Genomic DNA, 25,837 nt, shown 5'->3' on the forward strand with positions numbered 1-25,837 from the left:
AGGAATGGGAACTAGAGGTGCAAGCTTTTCGGTCTGATTACACTTCCCCACAACTTGACAGGTGTGACAAGACTTACAATACCAGGAAACATCCCTGAAGATACCTGGCCAGTAGAAGTGTTTCAAAATGCGTGCCACAGTCTTCCTCACTCCAAGGTGTCCTGCCAAACTGGAATCATGAGCCACTCTAATGATATCCTGCCTACAAACATGAGGGATGACAACTTGATGTACAACCTCCCATTCACAGTCGGCTGATGCTGTTGGGGGTCTCCACTTCCTCATAAGTACTCCTGACTTTATATAATAACAAGTAGAAGCACCAGCTGACTCTTCCTCACTGCAAGCAGAGTTAGCTAGACCTTTCAACTCAGGGTCAGCAACTTGCAACTCAACCAACTCTTGACGAGACAAATTATCAACACTACGGGGTACTGCCTCATCTGGTGAGTGGTCCAAATTAGCAAGAAAAGTGTCAGCTAGGATAACATCATCATCATCATTATCCTCTAAGTCACCAGTAACTTTAGACTTAGCCCTAGTGACAGCACATGCAGGGAACACATCAGGGACATCACAACCGTGGGCCGCAGCCACTGGCTCACTAGACAACTGAGGAGCTGGACACACTTGACTTCCACCAATATCATTTCCAAGTAAGAAAGTTACACCTGACATTGGGAGTGTCTCAACCAACCCAACCATAACGGAACCATTAACAAAACCAGACTCTAAATTCACTCTGCACAGAGGGACAGAGAAGTAATTATTCCCTACACCTTGTAAGATTACAGTTTCATCAGAGGAATTAACATTAGAGCCTAGAACACTGGTCAGCATAAGGGATTGGCAAGCACCTGTATCACGATATATTTTAACTGATTTCCTGTCATTACTGTCCAGAGGACTGACAAAACCATCAGACAGGAAATTAGCACATGAACTCTTGAGAGTGTCACCCACGTTACTGCTCAAAAGAGGAGCTCCATCATGAGAATTTAAGTTACCCCTCAAAGCAGGTTCAGTTAACTCAGTTAAAGAATTATGGGAACTCTCAAGGGTGGACACTAGACTAATTGACTGAATATTTAAAGACTCCTTTTTGTTCACATCACGCTGTCTCCTGAAACATTTCTCCGTAGTATGACCAAGCTTACTACAATAAGTACATTTACTTTTCTGAAATCTAGAGGTGGAGCTGGTATGTACTTCCTGAGAAACATCATCTTTATTCTCATTCCTGTTACCTGTACTCTGAGTAGAGGCAACGTACTTACTCTCAGCTTTCCCTTTTTCTCTAGAATATCTCTTGTGAGTGAGAACATATTCATCAGTTAAAACTGCAGCATCAGACAAATTATCTATTCTTTTCTCATCAAGATATAGGCTTACATCTTTATTAATACACCTCTTGAAGTCCTCCAGCAAAATCATCTGCTTAAATCTGTCAAAATCAGAATCCACATTCTTAGAATTTAACCACTGCTCTAACAGATCTTCTTTGATTTTTGCATACTCAACATGGGATTGCTTATCTTGCTTATAACTTGTCCTAAATTTTACTCTATAGGCTTCAGGAACAAGCTCATAGGCCTTAAGAATCAAGCTCTTAACTACATCATAATTATCAGATTGATCCTGAGGCAAAGATGCATAAGTTACTTGAGCTTTACCGGTGAGAACAGTTTGAAGAAGTACTGGCCAATACTTTTTTGGCCAATTAAAACCTGTAGCTACCCTCTCAAACAACTGGAAATACTTTGTTATATCAGATTCATTAAAAGGAGGGACAAGTTTAACATTTTTAGCCACATCAAAATCATCAGAGCTAGATGATCCAGTTCCACCTTGTTTCATGCGATACTCATGGTCTGCCTGAATCGTAGCAAGTTCAATTTGTGCCTGAGCCTGTACCTGTGCCTCTTGAATACGAGCATTTGCCTGAAATTCAGCCTCCTGAATACGAGCCTGAGACACCGCCTGCTTAGCATTTGCCTGAAATTCAGCTTCCTTAGCACGAGCCTCCTGCAGAGCTAGCTGTAACTTAGCAATTTCAATCTGTGTTTGCTCATTTGGAGGAGTTACATTAAACAAGCTTTTATTAATCATGCCAACAATTTGATCTTTAGAATGATGAGAGTGAACTGCAATTCCCAATTGTTGAGCAACAAGCTTAAGTTCATTCTTTGTTCTGTTTTCTACATCACACACTGTTTGCACATTTGACAAAAAATCTTTGGCTTCATCAAGTGTAGAAATAGTAGACGTCATGAATAAATCACAGTCACAAAATATCAAGCAATATCCTTATGATAATATCCTGAATATCCTGATAAGAGGTCGCCAAATTTATGTTACGGAACAGAGAAAACTGTCCCGCAAAGTTCCAGGTTCAAAACAAAGAGTTAGGTAAAATTACAAGTTAAAGTTTAATGCTCAAACTAACAACAAAACATTCAGGACTCATAAGGATAATGTAATGGCAAAAAACGGGTTAAATATATGGTTAACAGCAATAGCCTCTATTAACACAAAATTAGCATGAGTAAATTTATCTTAGTCAGCCCTGTTAAAATGAGATACCAGATAATACTCAGTGAATGCCAGATATATTATTACAGATACAAAATATTATTAATGATGGCTGATAGTAAAACTTTACACTAAGCACAAAAACCTCACTAGGCCTACAAATCAACACCTTATGTTATACAGTACAAGAACAAAATGTAATAACACTCATACTCAAATTACACAGCAGTTAGATGGCTGGAGACTTCCTGAGCACTCACAATAATAACAACTGTACAGGGGAGGACAGAGATGTGAGCAAAATGAGGAGTAGATCTAAGTGGCAATGATGCAGAGACTGAGCTCATTATATAGGGGCCGGCAGAGCTTGATACAACTTGTAAGAAGGACGCGCAAATGAAGCCATGGGGACAAAGAGTTGACAATCCTGCTCTGAACAACAGAAAGAACGACTTACTCTACTATAACGGTAGAAGGGGGGACTGAGGTAGAACACGCTCGTGATCAAACATGCAGCATACTGTATGTTAGAATTACACAAAGGATGATGAAATCATAGGCTATGTAACAATACATATATATATATATATATATATATATATATATATATATATATATATATATATATATATATATATATATATATATATATATATTATATTTCCTAACCTAAAACAAGGCTCTGTACCACAGTATTTTTGAATCGCCTGTTATGAGATGGACTTGCCTCTCGCCACCATTCACGCAGTCATGCCACCTGCAGGGGTACCTTCTGATTCCGTTCACTGACTTATCCTACGCCAATACAAAAGTGGTGACGTCCGTTCCCGTCATTCCTTTCCTTGAAGTCGCTTTTTAAAGAAGGCACTGAACTTAATCCATTTTGTCATTATTAACTTACTAACTACTTGTAATGACCACATTCTATCCTAACACCTCCACGACATTAACAACCTATCCTGATCTGTCTTCCACCAAGTCCACATGTACAGCAATGTATATGCTTATCCTCACCTCCTGCTACTACTCGCGGTAACTGTCTTCGTTAATTTATCAGTCTGTCTTCTTCTTCTATCATCATTTTATTATCACTAACTTTATCCTGCCTTTGGTTCTGTCATATTTATCTCATTAGTGAATCATTTACATTTACTATTGTAACCCATCTGCTTATCGTTATCCCCTTCCCTGATACTTCCCCTCCTCCACAACCCCTCTCCTCTTTCCTTCCCTGCCCCTTCTGATTATTTCCTTCCAGTTTCATCTCATCATCCCTGACCCTTCTTCCTCTTGTCTCCCTGTGTCTTTCTCTCCATTTTTATTCCCCGCCCTCCTCTCCCACCCTTCCTTTCCTTCCCAACCTCTCATTTCCTTCCCAATCCCTTCCCGTCCTCTCCACTCCACATCCTTCCTCCTCTCCTTCCATCTCCTTCCTCTCAGCTCTTTAGCAACTTCCCCTCCTCTCCTTCCCACCCTTTCACTTTCTCCGCCTCTCCTCTCTACTTCCTTCCCCTCCTGCCTTCCCCAGTGCCATCCCCTCCTCTCCTTCTCGGCCCCTTCACCTCCTCTCCTCTCCACCTCCTTCCCCTCTCCTTCCCACCCCCTTTCTTTCCTCTCCTTCCCAGCCCCTTTCTTTCCTCTCCTTCCCAGCCCCTTTCTTTCCTCTCCTTCCCTTCTTTCCCTTCTCCCCACCCTTTCCTCTCCCCACATCTCTAACATCCGCCGCTGAGTTGTGTGGCGATGACTGCATGGCACCTCCCGGACACACACACACACACACACACACACACACACACACACACACACACACACACACACTACCAGTTAGGGAGGCTTGGGGGGTGGAATTCTGAAACATATATGTTCTAAGTCATATGTTAGATTAGTTTTTGCAAGAACAGAAAACACGACAAAACTCTGCACTCATCCTACCCTGTCATTCCTGTTAAATAACTTGCTGTGATTTTTCTCTCGTAATTACAATGTATTTTTTACAGGACGAACACAAGAAGGGTAAGATCTACACTCCCACTGTCTATCCTTGGCAAACAAATGACAGTTACGACCAGGAGCTGACCTTAAAGTTGTCTGTGAATCCGGTTCCGGGTTCAGAATTAACGCTGATGACCCAGTGTGATAAGACGCTTCCCTGATGTGCATTATGGGAAGTTATCAAGACGTAGAAGTATTTTTTGCTATCGATCACAGGAACTTTTCTTTATTCTATGTGCTGCAGGGTTTTCGAAGTTTCTCACAGGTATATAAGTGAAGTCGTAAGACGGCAGCCACATGAAGTTACCTGTCATGCATCTTTCCAGAAGGTGAATTAAGATAGTTTTTAATACTTTCTTGGGGCAGGAATTTCACTCAGGCCTTTCAGTCCGATGACATAACATTTGTAGTTTATTTTGCCACTGTCAGATGGTTTTATTCAACTTAGGAGAGAGGCTGTGTAGTGGAGGGATTAATGAAGGCTTAGTTTACTAGTTTACTCTTCACCTCTCTCTCTCTCTCTCTCTCTCTCTCTCTCTCTCTCTCTCTCTCTCTCTCTCTCTCTCTAAAGCTGTATAAAAGAGATCATCACACTGAAGGGCGTAAATTAATTCGTGTCGCGGTAGCATTGAGTTTCACACAGGATTAGCAGCATTTTATGTTTTTTTTTTTTTTTCTGTGAAAGACGGAGAAAAAGTTAAATTCCTCCCCCGTGGATAGTTTAGGAAGTCTGCTAAGTGTAGTCTCGTCTTGTGTGTGTAGGACGCTTAAAGCTTTGAGTGTGCACGCCCGCTGTGGCCAAAGGTCACCTTCCGGATCTGGCTGTCTCGAATTTTAAAAAGTTTATCTTACTGTGTGTCCCGCATCAGTTTATCAGTCAGCTAGGAATTTACTGCTGACGAAAGCCGATATTTGTTTGATCGCCAAGGAATATAAGTGAATTGAAAAAATACCCATAAGCGGAAAATTTATGTAATGCGGCAATAAGCTTTATAAATCTGGTATAGAACTGCATCACTTATATAACATTCTTTCAAAGTATACACGTAACAGTGAGAAGAGTATAGTCAGCAGGAACACACACTAGTGATTAGGTCATGTTTAGTGAGTGATATGAGCAGTGAATCATAACTGCCACAACTCTGGTCTGCAGTGTGTCGAGGGGCGATAGTATCTGATATATTGTATATACATTTTCCTTCTTTAACAACTATTCTATAAGGCAACAAGTATTTCATTAAAAAAAAAAAAAAAGTACTGCTGCCTAGTGACGTACGCCCTTCCCAGTAAATGTAATGGGTAGGCAGCACCCTAGTATGTAGAATTTACTGGCACACTGTAACTCCATTTGTTGGTGTATGAGGAAAACACAGGCCTCTGGAGCTGGAAGCTGGTGGCCTCAAACCCCACGACTTACCGCCTCTCTTCAGACGGCAGGAAGCAAAAATTGACAAGAGAGAGAACCAAAGAACTGATGATGGAAACAGGCACTGGGACAGAAACAAGTGGACGAGATGGACCGTTGGTAGTGGAGATATTCCAGACGAACACTCAGGCGGTAGGAGACAGAGACAGAGACAGACATGGAGAAGAAGAATAGAGGGACAGACAGTTAACAGAGGAGCACATAGTCAGACATGAAGGCAAAGAGTTAATAGGCACACAGAGTCAGACGTGGGGATATAGCGTTAACAAAGCACGGTGATAGGTACGGGACAGACGGTCAGACAAGGAGACAGAGAGACAAAGTCAGATCTAGAGACCAGAGTTAACCAATGAACAGACAATAGGCATGAAGACACATCTGTGAGACAGACAATCAGACGTGTCTGTGTGTGTGTGAGATAGATAGATAGATAGATAGATAGATAGATAGATAGAGAGAGAGAGAGAGAGAGAGAGAGAGAGAGAGAGAGAAGGACGGTAAATCAGACAAGGGGGCAGTGTTTACAGAGGGACGGAGGATCAGATATAAGCAGAGGAACAACGAACAGCAGGAGAAAGAACGAAAACAAAGTGTGTGTGGGGGGGGAACAAACAGGCTGGACTTAAGACAAACAGATATGGATTAACAAAACGTGACAGGGTACAGGCGATTTAACAGGGAAGAGGGAGACAGCACGAAGAGGGGAGAGGAGAGTAAGGGAGAGGCAGCAGGGGGGGGGGGGAGAAAACTGCAGGGTAGGAGAGAGGCAGCGGGGCAGGGAGAAGCCTGCAGGGTAGGGCAGAAGCAGCAGGGAAGGGAACACATTACACAGCAGGCAATAGATTGTAGGGTACAGAAGAGGCAGAAGGGCACACAACAGGCACAGCAGGGGAGGGAGGGAGCAAAGAGCACGGGACTGTCACAGGAACGCTGATATTAGTACTGATTAGACAAATCCTGGTGTCAGTTTGGCAGCCCAGGGTGTTGTATTAATATGAGGCAACATGACAGCCAGTTTCCTGGCGTCACGTGTACTAAGGTAACTTTCTCTCTCTCTCTCTCTCTCTCTCTCTCTCTCTCTCTCTCTATGTATATATATATATATATATATATATATATATATATATATCTATATATATATATATATCTATCTCTATATATATATATATATATCTATATATATATATATTCCTGGTAAGATGGCGCATATCTACACCTATCTCTCTATGTCTGTCTGTCTGTCTGTCTACGTATACGAATATTATACATACTCGTGTATATATATATATATATATATATATATATATATATATATATATATATATATATATATATATATATATATATATATACACGAGAAATCTACAGGATCAGTTCCCCATTCCGCCCGTTCTCGTGCCCTTGTCGCTGTCTTAAATGTTTTGATTAGGTCCCACACCATAATCACTTCTTTGTTTAATTTTCTCATCCCTGAATAGTGTTGTTAAGATATCGAATATCTTTTGTAATGGATACTTTAACATCAGTCTCTAATAACCTGATTACTATGACATCTTCAGAATTTTATTTTTGCTTCCTCCAGAGAATTATAATTAGGACGGGAAGATATTTCGTCACCTTCACTGTCATTCAGGTTACCAGCAACATCCCGTCACTGCCTTCTTACTCGTACCTACCCTCTCCCTTCCCCATTTCCACTCCTCATTCTTCCCTCCTTCGGGACAACAACACGTGAGGGTTATTGACATTGAGATCATCAGAGTTTATTGGAAGACTTGACCCAAGAAATATGTGAAACTGTTTTGTCTTTATATTTTGAAACATAGGAGGAATCGTTTGGAAACATTTTTCAGTAACTCTTCATGAATGTGATTGATGTTTTAATACATACAACATAAAGACGGATTAATTAATATTTTTTTTAAAACAGCCAGTGATATCAACTATTCATAAAGAAGAGTTGCTTTAGGAAAGAACACTCACAGCGCTCATTGTGAAACTATCTGTCACTGGTTGAACATTATTTTATTTTTTTGAGAGAGAAGTGTTAGGCCACCATTCCTGCTGGCCGACTGCGTTATTTAATATATATATATATATATATATATATATATATATATATATATATATATATATATATATATATATATATATATATATATATATATCATACACAAAACCCAGTCCTTGTAATATAAGTTTATCAGATTATCCCGTGGACCAATTACTCGTAGTACCGAGATATGATGCAGTCAAACTGGAAACTAACCCCAGTGGATAAAAGGAAAGCAGTGCCGTTTGGATATGTTACACCTGTTTTACCTTATCTTGGCCTCGGTTTTCCTCCTTTCATTGTTTATTTCAATTAGCTCAGTGGCAGAAAAAGGTAATGCTTAGGGCTCTACGTCCTTTCTTTACTACTTCTGCGTGACTAGCACCATGTTCTAGATTTAACCAATTGTTACTACTCAGCATTCAAGATGGAAGGATGGCAGTTTTAGGCCAAATTAGAGTAAAACGAGTATAGTTTCTGGGCTAAGCAGGGAAGATTGGAATCTGAATATTCCAGCCAACTAAAGCATGAAGAAAATAACAGACGGTAATTCTGTGAAGATTGAGTAAGACACGTGGTCTTATGCATCGTTTTTTTTTTTTCCAAAATATGAAAAAAAGTAATAAATTCCTCAAAAAAACAACTAAATTTCTGCATTAATTTTGACTTTTTGACCCTTAATAACTCGCTGCTATACTTTGATTTTTTTTAAATCTTGCTCGTGAAATTTCTGTTTTCCATTATTTTCCACTTGCTAAAAGTCTTCACGCCTTTGAATAAAAGGCCATATCACTGAATGTCCCGCGGTGGCATAGCCGGTACAGTATTCGTCGCGGTATTTTCGTTATCAAGAGACCTGGAATGCAATCTCCGACAGGGTATTTGAGCTATCATACCTGGGCACGTCACGTTCATTATATTCTTGCAACCTCCTAAACAATTTTATTCAGCTTAAGTTCGGTGTTTAGAGTTGGTGGGGTTAACTGTGATCTAAAATTAGTCCTTTCACTACAATAGGACTTTGAAAAGTTGAATAAATCATGTAAAAGCGGCAAGAATGAACTAAGAAGGACGTCACCTGGAAGCAAGGGGTTAAGTTAGAGAGCGAGGGCTTCGTAACAGAACAGCAGCCTTCCCCCAGCCTTTCTTTACCCTGTGTGGTGAGACGTTACTGATCCTTCCCGAGTGAAGAGGCTCCGTCGGCGAGAGAGAGAGAGAGAGAGAGAGAGAGAGAGAGAGAGAGAGAGAGAGAGAGAAAGATATTAAAGGTACAGTAGCGATGAGAATGAGAAAAAAGTGATGAATGAGTAGGGCAATGTATGAAGGAAAAAAAAAAAAAAGAAGTCGGGATATTGCCAAGGAGGACGGTGAAAGTTAAAGCTGCAATAGGTGACCAGAGAAAAGAGGAGAGTCTCTCTCTCTCTCTCTTCTTTAGCTTTCTTGTTTTCTCTCCCCTCTCCCCTTTTCTTTCTCCTCCCTTCCTTCCTCCGTCATCCAGCCTAACCACAACACTAATGTTTTTCTCTCCTCGACAACCACAACACCCTCGCAGCCTCTCTCGGTCCTCCCTGTCCTTGGAATTCTGTGGATATCTCTTTAGCTTTCTTTGGTGCAGCGAGAAGGCAAGAGTAGTTATTTAGAGAGAGAGAGAGAGAGAGAGAGAGAGAGAGAGAGTATTCGTAAAGAGAAAGAAAAGACTGTCACGGTCATAAGGGAATTGAGTGAGTGGGCTGGAGAAGTGGTGAAGGACTTGTGTGTGTGTGTGTGTGTGTGTGTGTGTGTGTGTGTGTGTGTGTGTATGTGTGTGTGTGTGTGTGTGTGTGTGTGTGTGTGTGTGTGTGTGTGTGTGTGTGTGAAGAGTGAGAGATGTATGTTTTGAGACGAGTATGTGAGAGTTGTAGTAAGTGAACTAAGACAGAAGTGAATGAATATGGTATGACTGAATGTATGAAAGTAAGAATGCGTGTATGAAGGCTGAAAATGAATGTATAAAGTGAGGTGAATGTACAAAAGGCTGGGTGGTGAATGTATGAAGGCTGGGAGGTAAATGTATTGAAATTATAAACGGAGGGCGAAATTAAACTATAGTGCATCACCATTTTCGCCTACGAATTCTTCGATAATGTGTTCCTTGTGTCATAATTATAAAACTGGATTGAAATGCGTCTCGCGAGACTCCATTTTCTAAGAATTCTGGGGAGAAACTCCACGGATCCTCCGTACCTCATCCCAAAGCTTCTTGTCATGGATGAAGTCTGGGGATGGACAGGGAAGGGTCGGGAGAGTGGATGAGCAAAGAAGCACAATATACACGAGTTGATGAGAAGAAGAGGCGTGGATGTGAGATGAGTTAATGATTATTGAAAATACAATAACTGGAGAGCATGATATAATGGGGAATTGGCTGCTGCTGCTGCAGCTGATGATGATGATAATGGTGGTGGTGGTGGTGGTGGTGGCAATGATACTGGTGGTGGTGGTGATAATGATAATATTGTTGAAATCTGAATGAAAAAATGCAGACTTAGTAAGCGAGGTAAGGGAACAAGAAGATTAATTTTGTACAAGAATGAGAAGAAAAGCAGGCCATGAAAATGAGGATGAACCAGAAATACAATATGAGAGAGAGAGAGAGAGAGAGAGAGAGAGACAGACAGACAGACAGACAGAATAGAGAAGATGGAGCTGGAAGAGAGAGAAAAAAAGGGAGCTAAGAAGTGTAGCTCTCTTGGAGAAAGAAGAGAGGAGGCGAAAGCTAGTGACGAAGCGAATGAATGGAAGAGGGAAAATAGTGAAAGATGAAAGTGGCTCCTTTGGAGGATGAGAGTGGGATTTATCAAAGTTATTTTCCCATAACTCTTTGAGTCCACTCCACTCTCTAGGGATCCCTGTGCCGTATTATCATCAAACTAGAATGTGCTCAGAGAGAACATACCTCCATCAATGCCACTGCCATTGAAAAGGATCCGGATCTGGATTCAGATCCCCCCAAAAATTATATCAATTTTTTCTTGGTCCATGGCCAACCTTTCCACAAAATTTCATTGAAATTCATTGAGAACTTTCGAAATATTGTGCGGGATACTCCGGATCTTTCTCCGGATCCGACCCAAAATTTAATAATTTCTTCCATGGCCCATGGCCTACTTCACCACAAAATATGTTCAAAATCCTTTCATAACTTTTTGAGTAATCCTGCTAACAGACAGCCAGACAGACAAAGAAAAAAACAAACCAGCGAGAGGTAAAACATAACCTCCTTGGCTAAGGTAAATATATTTTTTTTCATGTGTTATTAAATCGTGGTGTCTCTCTTATTGTGATGAACGAGGGATTACATAACGTTGTGATGGTGGTGAAACTATGGAGGGTGAGATGTTGTGCTGGTGATATGGCTGTAGTGGTTATAGAGAAATGGTGGTGGTGGTTACAGCGGTAATGGTTATAGTGGTGATGGTAGTGATCGTGATGGTTATGCTGGTGGTCGTTATGGTTCTGATGGTTATGGTGGTGGACGTTATGGTGGTGATAATAATGGTGGTGATGGTGATGGTGATGATTATGGTGGTGGTAGTAGTGATGGTGATGGTTACGGTGGTGGTGGTGATGGTTATGGTTATGGTGGTGGTGATGGTTATGGTGCTGTCTGTGATGGTGATGGTTATGGTGGTGTATGTGATGGTGATGGTTATGGTGGTGTATGTGATGGTGATGGTTATGGTGGTGGTGGTGGTGATGGTTACGGTGGTGGTGGTGATGCTTATGGTGGAAGTGGTGATGGTGATGGTTATGGTGCTGTCTGTAATGGTGATGGTTATGGTGCTGTCTGTGATGGTGATGGTTATGGTAGTGTATGTGATGGTGATGGTTATGGTGGTGGTGGTGGTGATGGTTATGGTGGTGGTGGTGATGGTGGTGGTGATTTATGGCGGTGATAGTGATGATGGTTATGGTGATGTACGTGATAGTGATGGTTATGGTGGTGTATGTGATGGTGATGGTTATGGTGGTGTATGTGATGGTGATGGTTATGGTGGTGTATGTGATGGTGATGGTTATGGTGGTGTATGTGATGGTGATGGTTATGGTGGTGGTGGTGATGATAATTATGGGTGTGTATGTGATGATGATGGTTATGGTGGTGTATGTGATGATGATGGTTATGGTGGTGTATGTGATGGTGATGGTTATGGTGGTATATGTGAAAGTGATGGTAACTGTGGTGTACTGTATGTGATAGTGATGGTTATGGTGGTGTATGTGATGGTGATGGTGGTTATGGTGGTGTAAGTGATGGTGATGGTGGTTATGGTGGTGTACTGTATGTGATAGTGATGGTTATGGTGGTGTATGTGATGGTGATGGTGGTTATGGTGGTGTAAGTGATGGTGATGGTGGTTATGGTGGTGTATGTGATAGTGATGGTTATGGTGGTATATGTGATGGTGATGGTTATGGTGGTATATGTGATGGTGGTTATGGTGGTGTATTGTATGTGATAGTGATGGTGATGGTGGTGTATGTGATGGTGATGGTGGTGTACTGTATGTGATAGTGATGGTGGTTATGGTGGTGTATGTGACGGTGATGGTGGTTATGGTGGTGTAAGTGATGGTGATGGTTATAATGGTCAGGGTGTCCACATTCCAGATTAACTAAATTTCCCTGACTTTTCAGTGACCAAAATAAGTTTTTCCTGACCAACTTTTTTCATTTTTCGGCTGCTTATATAGCAATACATAATTACTCATTCATGACAATTATTGACAAATGTTGGCCTCGTTCCTCCCCTTCAGCCAACCATCACCACCTTTTTTTCTTATTTGTAGTAATACATTTATGTATACTAATTTTCTTTTATTTATAATACAAACTATTAGATGTGGTGATTTGAATTACGGCACAGAGACACAAACGCAGTAAAGATCATAGTTAATAAGATGCCTGTAATTCAGATACAACTGAACTTCTACTGACATGACTACATGAATTGGTTCACTCTTTTATGAATTTAACCATGTTCTGTCAGAAAAAAAAGAAGAAAGAAAGAAATTAACAGTACACTAAGCAAAGCAATCTTATTAACTGCCCAATAGCTATAGCCCACAAGTGATCTATTCATTCCATCCTTATATTGCAACAACATTGCATGCATTTAGCTTTTCTAATAGCCTATACACTTTCCTTCTGGTCCATCTTATTTTCCTTTTTCTCCAGTTGTAAATGTACAGTAAAATTACAATTGGTAATAATGATGACGAAGCAAATGACAATATGTTGTAATGAACAGAGAATCTATCACCACATCCAAAAGTTGAAATACAGCATACATGCAAATGTGTAAATTACATAAAGTGGTTAATGGTGGTTTACACGCAGGCTAGAGATATCACACATGCATAAAAAATACTACCAAATTAAAGGTAAACATTAACAAACGAAAAAAACTCTTACCATTTGGTTAAAAAATGAAGATTAGTAAGATATGCTGTGTATTATTTCAGAAGCAATTTTTTTTTTTAAGTGCATGTTTCACTTTTAGCTACATCAAGTGATATGAGGCCTTGTTTTATTAATAAAGCAGCATTTTTAATCCATTAGTGGACAGAGTTCCTGTGAGAGGGATTTTGCTGGACGGGTACTAAGCGAACCTTGCTCCGCCTATCGGCTCATAGTCGCGAAGCTCATAGATCCCTACCCAGGGGTTCCCTTCTTTATTAAGTTTTGAAAATGTCCAGTTCTGTCCATTATATTGGACGCTGGACACCAATGAGTTAAAGAAACTGATAGATTTGCCAGTGTTTAACCCATTAGTGGACAGAGTTCCTGTGAGAGAGATTTTTCTGGACGGGTACTAAACATACAGCCCTCCGCCTATCGGCTCATAGTCGCGAAGCTCAGAGGTCACTACCCCGGGGTTCGCTTCTTTATTAAGATTTGAAAATGCCCAGTTCTGTCCATTATATTGGACGCTGGGCACCAATGGGTTAAGCAGCATTAAAATCTCAATAAGTACAATGCAATTGACAGGTTATCAGTAAGGTACATATAAAAAGCACACACACACACACACACACACACACACACACAGTGAAGTCTGTATCTATCTAGCATATATCTCTCTAAGCATTTTCTTCAAGTTTCTTTATTTGCTTTATGGATTCTTGAATTTCTTTTCTCTTCCCTTTTGTCTTGTCATGGAAAGCATTTTATTTTACCAGCCAATCCATTTTTCTTTCCTTCTTTGCCGCTTGTGCCAGATCCTCTATTTGGGACTTTGGCGAAAGCTTTGCCATCACACTTGACATCTCAAAGGCTTTCGACTGAGTCTGGGATAAATCTTTAATTTCCAAACTGCCCTCTTACGGTTTATATCCTTCTACCTGTGCCTTCATCTCTAGCTTCCTTTCTGGTCGATCTATAGCCGCTGTTGTAGACGGCCATCGTTCTTCTCCTCGATCTATCAACAGTGGTATTCCTCAGGGCTCTGTCTTATCACGAACTCTCTTCCTTTAATTCATCAATGATCTTCTAAGTTGTACATCTAACCCTATCCACTCATACACTGATGACTCCACCCTTCACCTTTCCATTCGGTTCCCGCAACGTCCATCTCAGTAGTTACTTCAACAAACAAAAGATGAGGCTATGACACACCTAATGTCTGACTTGGCTCGTATCTCTGACTGGCGTGAAAATAATCTTGTTTTTAATGCATCAAAGACTCAGTTCTTACACCTATCAACCCGACAAAATCTTCCACAGGTGTACCCAATAATGTTTAACAATATTCAGTTTAATCCTGCATCATCCTTGAACATGCCTGGAGTTTCGTTTACTCGGGACTTATCTTGAAAAGATATTATTGCATCTATGGTAAAATCTGCTTCCAAGAGATTGGATGTGCTAAGCCAACTCCGTGCCTTCTTTCCTCCTGCACAGTTGTTGACTTTCTACACGGGTTTTATTCGCCCCTGTTTAGAGTATAACTCTCATGTGTGGGGAGTCTCCCCACATACAGCTCCTCTCAATAGGGTGGAGTCTAAGGCTTTTCGTCCCATCAACTGTCCTCCTCTTACTGACTTCCTTCAATCTCTGTTCGCAGCACTGTTGCCTCTTTATCTCCTTTCTATCGCTACTTCAGTGGTCACTGCTCCTCTGAACTGTCTGCTTGCATCCCTCCACCTGTGCCACGAGTGTGTAGCACCCGTCTAGCAACAAACTCTCATCCCTTTTCTCTCCAACTCTATAATGCAAGAGTTAACTGTTACTCCCAGTCCTTCAATTATGCAACAGGTCAACTCTGGAACTGTCTCCCTCTGTCTGTATTTCCTACTTCCTATGATCTCCAGTCTTTCAAACGCAGTGTGTTCAGGCATCTCGAAATGAACTGATCTTGAATTTGGCTTTCTTTTGTACTTTTTTTTTTCTTGGTAGGAACTGTTTGCGGGCTCAGCCTTTGGTTCCTTCTTCCTCGCATAAAAAAAAAAAAAAAAAAGGTCAGCGACTGGACGGTAGATGAAGATGCGGAGGATGCGGGGAGGAGGAAGGGTGGAGAGAATGGTGGAAGAGGAGGGACGGAGGAGTGGAGGGACTAATGAAGGAGGGATTGAATTGCTGGTGGAGGAGGAAGGATTGAGAAAATGTTGAGGAGAAAAGGTGGAGGAGGTATGGAGAGAATAGTGGAGGAGGGATACAGGTTCTAGTTGATGACGAGGGGTGGAAAGGATGGTGGAAGAGGAAGAAGGAGGCGGAGTAGGGGAATGGTGGAGGAGAGATGGAGGGACTTGTGGGGGAGAAAGGGTGTGAAGAAAATTGTGGAAGAGGAGGGATGGAGGAGTGGAGAGATTGGGGAAGAAGAGACTGGTGGAGGAGTGATGGAGAAGCTGGAGGAGGCAGAGGAGGACGAGGGGTGAAAGGAGTGATGGAAGAAGAGGGATCGAGGGTTTCTTGGAGGCATTGAGGGGGCTGGTGGAGAAGGGGTGGAGAAGCTGGTGCGGAAGAGGTGGAGAAGCTGGTGGAGAAGGGTTGGAGAAGCTTGTGGGGGGGAGGTGGAAAAGCTGGTGGAGAAGGGGTGGAGAAGCTAATGAAGAAAGGGTGGAGAAGCTGGTGAAGAACGGGCGGAGAAGATGCTAGGGAAGCTCATGGAGAAGCTGCGGAGAAGCTGGTGGAGAAGGTGCGAAAAAGCTGATGGAGAAAGTGTGGAGTAGCTGTTCGAGACGGTGTGGAGAAGCTGGTGGAGAAGGTGTGGAGATGCTGGTGGAGAAGGTGCGAAAAAGCTGATGGAGAAGGTGTGGAGAAGTTGTTCGAGAAGGTGTGGAGAAGCTGGTGGAGAAGGTGTGGAGAAGCTGGTGGAGAAGGTGTGGAAATGCTGGTGGAGAAGGTGTAGAGAAGCTAGTGGAGAAGCTGATGGAGGAGGTGTGGAGAAGGTGTGAAGCTGGTGGAGAAGGTGTGGAGAAGCTGGTGGAGAAGGTGTGGAGAAGTTGGTGGAGAAGCTGGTGGAGAAGGTGTGGAGAAGCTGATGGAGAAGTTGGTGGAGGTGTGGAGAGGGTGGTGGTGAAGGGGGGGGAGAGATGGTGGAGGAGGAACAATGGAGTGGCTGTCTCTTGTGAGGTGTCTACCAATATACGCTTCCAAGCAAGGAGATTTCATTCACGACTAGAGACAGATGGTTTCCGGTGCCACTGTTACTCTCTCTCTCTCTCTCTCTCTCTCTCTCTCTCTCTCTCTCTCTCTCTCTCTCTCTCTCTCAAATATCTTAATACAGAGATATATGTCATTTAACGTTAAGACTGCCCCTCCTAGAAAGATTTATAAGGATTACATGATTTGTGTTTCAGTCTAATGCCTTCTGGTTAACACACTTTTTCTCACTTCATAACCTCCCCCCTCTGTCTTTGTCTTTTTTGGGTACCAGTGACACCCGCTGTTCTGAAACTGATGGTGCCAGATAGGAACAGACAGACTTGAAAAGCCTGGATGTGTCACAGTGGCAGGTGTGGTGGATTTTGTGCAGCGCGGCAGGGTGAGACAGGGTGGGGGTGAGATGGTGTGATGGCAGGGTGAGACAGGGTGGGGGTGTGATGGTGTGATGGCAGGGTGAGACAGGGTGGGGGTGTGCTGGTGTGATGGCAGGGTGAGGAGGGGTGGGGGGGTGCTGGTGTGATGGCATGGTGAGGTGGGGTGGGGGTGTGATGGTGTGATGGCAGGGTGAGGTGGGGTGGGAGTGTGCTGGTGTGATGGCAGGGTGAGGTGGGGTGGGGGTGTGCTGGTGTGATGGCAGGGTGATACTGGGTGGGGGTGTGCTGGTGTGATGGCAGGGTGATGCGGGGTGGGGGGGTGCTGGTGTGATGGCAGGGTAAGGTGTGGTGGGGGTGTGCTGGTGTGATGGCAGGGTAAGGCGGGGTAGGGGTGTAATGGTGTGATGGCAGGGTGATACGGGATGGGGGTGTGCTGGTGTGATGGCAGGGTAAGGTGGGGTGGGGGTGTGCTGGTGTGATGGCAGGGTAAGGCGGAGTAGGGGTGTAATGGTGTGATGGCTGGTGTGATGGCAGGGTGGGGGTATGCTGGTGTGATGGCAAAGTGAGGCAGGATGGGGATGTGCTGGTCTGATGGCAGAGTGAGGTTGGGTGGGGGTGTGCTGGTGTGATGGCAGGGTGTGGCTGGGTGGGGGTGTGCTGGTGTGATGGCAGGGTGAGGCAAGATGGGGGTGTGCTGGTGTGATGGCAGGGTGAGGCCGGGTGGGGCTGTGCTGGTGTGATGGCAGGGTGGGGGTGTGCTGGTGTGATGGCAGGGTGAGGCTGGGTGGGGGTATGCTAGTGTGATGGCAGGGTGAGGCAGGGTGGGGGTGTGCTGGTGTGATGGCAGGATGAGGCGGGGTGGGGGTGTGCTTGTGTGATGGCAGGGTTGGCCAGGGTGACAACGGTGGCAAAGACAGCGTATGCCTGTGGTAGACACGGTGGTACTGTTGTTGTTGTTGCCTCAGGTTCATCTCAGTGTGAACCCAGTGGACTGCAGAATGAAGCGACCCTCTTCTTGAAATCCACCATCCTCCTTTAGCGGGATAAAGGGGAAGCTGAGGGACATTTGTATAACTAGATAGTGGAGCAACTCAATTATGTCAATGCCACCACGTGGAGGCGTCCACTCTAACACCGGAGGGTGTTAAGGGTAGTAGTATGTGGTGGCAGTTGGGGAGAGATGGTGGAAATTGATGGCAAGTATGGAGGGAAGTCAGGCTGGTGGTGGCACGGAGGGTGGCCAGGGTAGAGGTATGAGGCGTAGGAACGGGGATGGTCGTGGAGAGGGGCGCCTTCACCGGGTGGCATCGATATAGCTGGGTGGTGGAGCTGCCCAGATATACAAAGGTCACTCTAATCCCTCCCTATCCCTGAAAGGAGGATGGTGGACTGAAAGAGATTGACATTTTCAACCTGCAGTCCTCTTGGTTTACATTCAGATTAAACTGGGACTACAACAACTGCTGCTGCTGCTGGTGGCGGTGACGGTGGTGGTGGTCAGGAGGAACTGTTGGCATAATGTAATGACAGGTGTTATAATTGATATAATCCCATCAAACAGAAAACTACTCCCTCTTCATCGCATGCTGAGTTGTTATGGATGGTTTGTGAAATGTGATACTAGCTATTATATATCATTTCATTCATTGCCAGACGCCATGTATCCCAGACGGGGTGGCCAAGGGCTTAGAGTTAATTGTTTTACAGGGAGGGGCACTAATCCTCCACCAACCCCACTTCACATGTAGGGATGCCAACAGCATCTGGTGTTCCCAGGCGGTCACCCATCCAAGTACTAACCAGACCCAGCATTGCTTAACTTCGCTGATCGGACGGGAAGCAGTGTACTCAACGTGGTATGTATATGTATGTATATATATATATATATATATATATATATATATATATATATATATATATATATATATATATATATATATATATATATATCATCATCATGAGCCATTTGAGTATCCACTGCAGGACCGGCCTATCCCGACCGAAGTAGGGACAATACAGCCTTTGTATCTCTACCAAGTGGCTTAGACTGTCCGGTAGAGATTGTATGTAGGGTGAGAAGTGCTTGTAAGTGTAATTGTACTGTTGTAGCAGCTTTGGATGTGTGTGTAGTCTGTAAACCAAGTGTAATCGGCCCGCACAAGCCGACTGGGTGCAAACATACTTTACAGTATGTGACACTGGTTCAACCACAGCACCCGTGGTGTCTGCCAAAGCAGTACATGACCGGGAGAACGCTTCCAAAGTTTATTACCCTGGCGGGGCGCGAACCCTCGCTCTCCAGTGTATGAAAATGCACACTTACCACTGTACCACGGAGGCTCCAACTTATATATATATATATATATATATATATAGCGAGAGAGAGAGAGAGAGAGAGAGAGAGAGAGAGAGAGAGAGTGAGAGAGAGAGAGATGTACAGTAATATTATCTTCTCCCACTAAATAAGTAAAGTGGCTAAAAGTGGATGAACATCTGTCAGGTATGACCAACCAGACTACAGTAAACATGAAATGGTGGTAAAAGCCAAGCATAAACTGATACTTCCTGTTTCCCACTAACCCGCCGCTTGCCAGCTATTTTTAGCCCTATGGGTCGCACTCCGTGCCTGCCATTTTTTTACCTTTTTTTTTTGGCTAAAATGTTAGATTTTGATGAGAAAACAACGAATTTCACCATTAAAATTCTCACAGAAGCTTGGAAATAGGTTTTTATTGAATCCTGCATACTTATATACAGGCATTCCCATTCTCTCACACTCGCCACATAGGTGAGAGAGAGCAGTTTTCTATGTAAGGTAGACTCAGGTATTTATACTGGGAAGGTATAGCAATGTTCAGTACACTTTTCTGATTATTTATTACTTCAACATCTGTCACAATTTGAGTGTCTCTCACTCACTGTGAATGTATTGTCTTACACTTACTTGAAGATTGGTACAACCTGACTTCACTATGTACAGTCCTGACACTTACAAGAAGGTATTTACAACTTGACTTCACTATGAACAGTACTTACACTTACAAGAAAATATTCAAAACTTGATTTCACTATGTATAGTCCCTACACTTATGTGAAAATATTTACAACATGCCTTCACTATGTACAGCACTGGGTGAGGTACACAGGCAGAGAGAAGCAGAGTGAGCTTGAGGGGGGGAGTGAGTGGGTGTATGACCTTGACTGCCTGAGGCATGATAGAGGAACAGTAAACATACATACCCACCAAATTTTACCCACATATCTTGAAAAATGCAGTCACAGTGAATGTTTTCATTTTAAGCCATTTTAAAACAGCACTGGTCCTGACTGCAGATTTTTGTCAGACTGTTTTAAAACGGCACTGGCACGCGGTGGGTTAAAAGACTTATAGGAAAAAGGCCACACACATGGCAGATGCATATCTTTTCCAGATAAAGGAAACAGATCCCACTAATTGTTTTATTTACCAACTTCTTCACTCATGTTCAACATAATCCTCACAGACACATAATTATGAACAACCACACACAGTAACGCTTGGCCTCGACTCCATCCCATGGTCAATGGATGCACTGGGATTAATTAATCAGTTTTACCATTTATTTCTGCAAAATGTGGTGGTTCGCAGCTTTGTTTATATTATTAAAAAAAAAAAAAAAAGATTACTCTATCAGGCAGTAGAAAAAAAAGTAGCCTCCCTCTACAGCATGAAACTCCTTGAACCTTAGAGGCTCGCAGCAAACGCAAAAATTACTAGCCGTGGAAGAAGCATGTAACAATAGCATAGTTAGCCTAAAAAAGTTTTCTATTGCGGAACACTCCTGACCGCTAGACAGTGCATTCTTTACAAACCTCTTCTATTCTCCTCCTTCTGATCCTTCTCCTAGAAAATGGGTGTGCTTTGCCTCCTCGCACACGGCGTGGAGTGGACAAAAATAGCGTCATACTACTGACACCGCAAGACATGCACAGGATTTTAAGGCAAATATGTCTCTTAAAGTATGTTACATCATTCTGAATACAGTACATAAAACGTAACCTTGTGTGTGTGTGTGTGTGTGTGTGTGTGTGCGTGTGATCACTTCACAGAACACCCTGTTGACAACTTTTCATTCATGCTTTTCTCTTAATATTCCGGGATTCCAACTACCTCATTAATTAAGAGATTTAGGAATATATATATTTTTTTTATGATGAAGGCAATGTTGAATAAATTTACAATGGTTTCTTTAATCTTGCTTACACTGAGATGAAGTAGATTAGGTTAGGTATGGATTCATTCATTTCACTTAAATCGGGTAAATTATATCAACATTACCTTCAGTTAAGTTAGATTAAATTACCTTGGATGTTTGTCACTTAAGATTAGCTTAGATTAATCTAGCTTAGGTAGGTTATGATTATATAAGGTTAAGTTATGGTAGGTCAGACTGTTAGAATTACATCTACGTAGTGTGCAGTATATTACTATAAAGAGCTGCATCTGATATACTACTGTATCATAAAGTAGAGCGACATTTATCTGTGGTTGGATTGTTGAGTCACCCTGGGTAGAGATTAAGTTGTACTGGTTTACTGCAGATAACGTCCTGAGAGAGAGAGAGAGAGAGAGAGAGAGAGAGAGAATAGGTTTGATTATAAAAGCCCCTTTTTCTTTTTCTTTTCTTTTTTCTTTTTTTTACAAATATGGTAACACGACAAATATGGTAACATGACATGGATGTTTCAGACCAAGGTTTCTTCCGCTAAGATAACAAAATACACATATAATGCATCTATTTCTCCGCCTAATAATAATTTCCCTAACTTCAGATAATCATATACTGTACTCTGGTGTCCTATTACAACAGGATTTAAAAAAAAAAAATCATAATTGCATATAACCTGAAAACAGATTTTAGAATATCATGCTCGGTAGCAGTGCATGAAGAAAAACGTTTTATAAAGAATGTTAGGGTTATGTGAAAAAGGGTCAGTCTGATGTATTAGGCATGTTGTGTGGGTCAGGTAACGCTATGCATCATCCTTCTTCTGGGGATTGGGGAGGTTAAGGGTTGTTTGTACAGAGAGAGGAATAAGTATTTTCCCAAGTGTGACGAATGCACAAAGGAAAAATGGAACATTCTGAAGCACGCACTGGTGGAGACGGTTTTCAATGCATTTCGCCAGTTGTAAATTTTCTTTAGACTGAACCCTGAACATAGTTACTTCTTTGACTGTACGTCTGAGTAGATCTTACGTCGTGGTTCGATCTGGTTTTTCGTGCGGACAGTTTCTCGTCACTGGACATGTCGGTGAATCCATGAGAAGTGACACTCTCATTACCTTGAAAACAGACAGCCCACCTGTGCACAGTAGAACTAATCTGTTTACATTCGACAAATAGTTCATATGAAGGATAGTGAAGTTAGTGAGCCCAAGCTGGACACCCACCATAGCTGCCACAAAAATGGAGATGCTGAAAACACACACACACACACACACACACACACACACACACACACACACACACACACACACACACACACACACACACACACACACATGCACTCGCGCAGAGAGAGAGAGAGAGAGAGAGAGAGAGTGACTTAAGAATAACAATGGGATGCAAGAGGACCACAATTGCAGGTCACTTGCATCCGAAGCAAGAATACTTATAAGATCACTTGGATATGTCAGAAACAGTTCATTGTTTCAGCACTAGATGCATCTCACCCAGTTATCTTTATGGTGCATCACCCATCACCACAAAGACACAAACAAAAACCAGCTTCCCAACCTTACAAAAATAGCCTTTGTAGCATACCTTCAGGTCTACATTGCACTACACGTCGAAAACGTATACATGTCTACACATTGCCACCACAGTCATACAAACTTGTAACGAAGCATCCTTCATGAACCACCAACAGACATTTACCCCTAAGAAACTCAGAGACAAAGGTACACCCAAGTAGACTATGATGCAGCCACCACCTGTCCCAGCTTCAGCACTAGCACAAAGTATAACCCACATACAACCCACTGTGCCACCATTGCAGTGCATCCCTCCACACCACACCACACTAACATCGTGTACTTCATTGTACCCATACAGACAGTCCCTAAACGTATCCACTGAATATATATACAGTATATATATATATATATATATATATATACATATATATATATATATATATATATATATATATATATATATATATATATATATATATATATATATATATATATATATATATATATATATATATGCCCAGCTGAAGTGTCCGGTTGCCTGCTGTTCACTGGGTTCATGTTCAGATAAGCCTGGTCTTACAATAACAACAACAACAACAATAGTACTTGGGACAACAGGAGGGTTTATGGGGAGAGGGAGGTTATGTAGGTAGGTGGAAGTGCCTGATATGTCATGGAGAAGGAAGTGGTGCAGCAAACAAAATGTAACATCACCCATGAAAATGAATTTAGGAACGTCGCACCTCATTATGTTTGGTATTTTTGAATCGAAATGTTCTAGCTGAGATAATACTGTATGGTATATTTTTTTTTACGTGAAAGTCGGAATAGAAAATAGTTTATCATTACTGAAATAGATCTGTCAGAACAGAAATTATAAACTTATGCTCCTGTGTTTCAGATAGTTAAAGCAAGTAATGAAACTTTAACCACTTTGGGTTGCAGTTGATCTCTTTACATTCAGATAACCTTACCCTTAATTACCTTCTTTTCTCTTGCTCCTTTACACTACCGTAAGTTTAGTCAACACTTTTCATCTTTGTGATTATGTAATACTTCTTTTATACACTTAAAAGAACTTAGAGAAATACTAACACTATGTCGACGCCACACCTAGAAGGGGATAATAAGGATCTGGGACCATATTTGTATTGGATCGTAGTTCAAATGTCCATAGCAATTATTTATCAGGTATCATTATGTTCTATCGGATATATTACTTCAATATTCAGTCCAGTCTGATTGTGATATGTTTAGTAGCTACTGTACGAGTATATGAGTATATATAAAAGTATAAAGAAAAAATGTAATAAACACCTTGGTCTTAAGAAAGTTTATGAATGTTCCCCTGGCTTTTTATCCGTTGTTATTGTTGCTACAAAGTGAACTGTTGTAAAAAGTCTATCAGGCATTCAGGAAAGTGTTCAAAATTACACGTGCAGAAGGTTTCAGAAAGACAGGGTGAAGTGATAGATAATGTGTATGGTACTGGACCTAGGATCCGGGCATTATCCTAGGTAGGAGGGTAGCATCTTTCATGCTGATTCTCCAGCCTGCTACAAAGTTGCAGGGACAGTGAGTTTCAAAGGTGAGGCGGCTGTAGGAGCCATTTCCTACTCAGCTTCATTGATCTCGCATTCCTTCTCCTCATACAGTTGGCTACGTCCCTCCTTTTTCCTCCCGCCACGTTTTTATGATCAAATTCTCCTTCCTTTCCTTAATTATACATCCCATTATTTCCTGTCTTTCAACATTCTTTTCAGTTATTGTTCTATAACATTCACGGAACATGTCGTTCGACGTGCTTTGTGTACCTGAAAACGGTGGTCTGCGTGGCTCTCATATTTAGGTTGTAAACAAAGGAAGAAAGATGACCATGGCTCAGTTTCTTGTGCATGAGACTCCTTCAAGATGCCTTGCTTGCCATGAATACTTGATTTTACTGATCTTTTTACCCCTGGACAATTATGTACTTAAGGAAGGCCAGTCGCAGTGAGGGTGGTGTTTGCGTACCACCAATTGAACTGTAAAAACACTAACTGGACACTTTCAGAGTTTTTAGTGATAAGACGAGCCACCATCACGTGCGCCTCGTCGGCAGCATCTTGGTTTAAGACGTCACGGAGCACAACATCCGATTTTGAGTAGAGATAGAGGTGAAGAGTCAGTGTCAAATGATGGCTCCACAAGATTGTCAGTTTTGACGTCTGCAGCAAGGTGTCACCGGTAAAAACACACAGTTTGGCCTAAGGTGAGCTTGTTTCTTCTAGTTTTCTTGGCAGCAGGTGTATGTTCACTGTTGCAGGGTTCTGGCCATGCCATTGCCCGTGGTGTAAAGTAGTGGTAGTTACTCGCTGGGGGGGGGGGCGAAAGTGGGTACAGCCGCACGCATGATGTCAGCTGGTCCCGCCTCCAGTGACGGACCAACCTCAGTTCAAGGTTGGCACTCAGTCAAGCTAAATCAACCCAGTTTTCTATCATAATTTCTCTGTTTTACCTGGCATATGCCAACCAGTTGTGATGTCTTTCGGTGCTCATTACACTCGCGGAAAAAAAAAAAAAAAAAAAAAAACGAGGTTTTCCTTTATCGTTTCCCCAGGAATGAGGAACTCTGGCAGGAATAGATTCGTCTGTGTGGAAGGCAATATAAGATCAACGCAGGTAAAGCAAGGATATGTAATAAGCATTTCAAACCATGTGCCTTTGCATGGAATCTTGAACATGAATTACTTCATCTGCCACTACTGCAAAGGCAGAAAATGCTTAAAGATGATGCACATCCAACATTGCCTGTATCACAGAGTAAAACCCTCATTCTTTGGTTTCTGATTAGTTATGAGCAAAATTATGCTTGTTCCCCCTTGAAAATAAAGGGAATTATGAAGATATAGAGATACACAGTCGTATGTTGTGGTTGTAGTGGTTGATTCATATGGTGTGATGACATGTGATAGTTACGTTACTATGTTATGTGTATACAAATGACAGTACATGTTTTGATGGTGTGTGTAAAAGAGGTATACTGTGATGGTATATGAAAAGAGTTGTTTGTTGTGATGGCTCGTTGGCGTTGCT

At 42.2% G+C, this 25,837-nt stretch overlaps 1 pseudogene; it reads right to left on the reverse strand.

The window, feature by feature from the left end:
- Window positions 1-18,772: 18,772 nt before the first annotated feature.
- On the reverse strand, window positions 18,773-18,893 carry LOC145409585 (5S ribosomal RNA; annotated as a pseudogene).
- Between the last annotated feature and the right edge of the window lie 6,944 nt (window positions 18,894-25,837).

Source organism: Coenobita brevimanus, chromosome 81, assembly GCF_032717465.1.
Source record: "Coenobita brevimanus isolate Jiangsu-jjx chromosome 81, ASM3271746v2, whole genome shotgun sequence".
Lineage (NCBI taxonomy): Eukaryota > Metazoa > Arthropoda > Malacostraca > Decapoda > Coenobitidae > Coenobita > Coenobita brevimanus.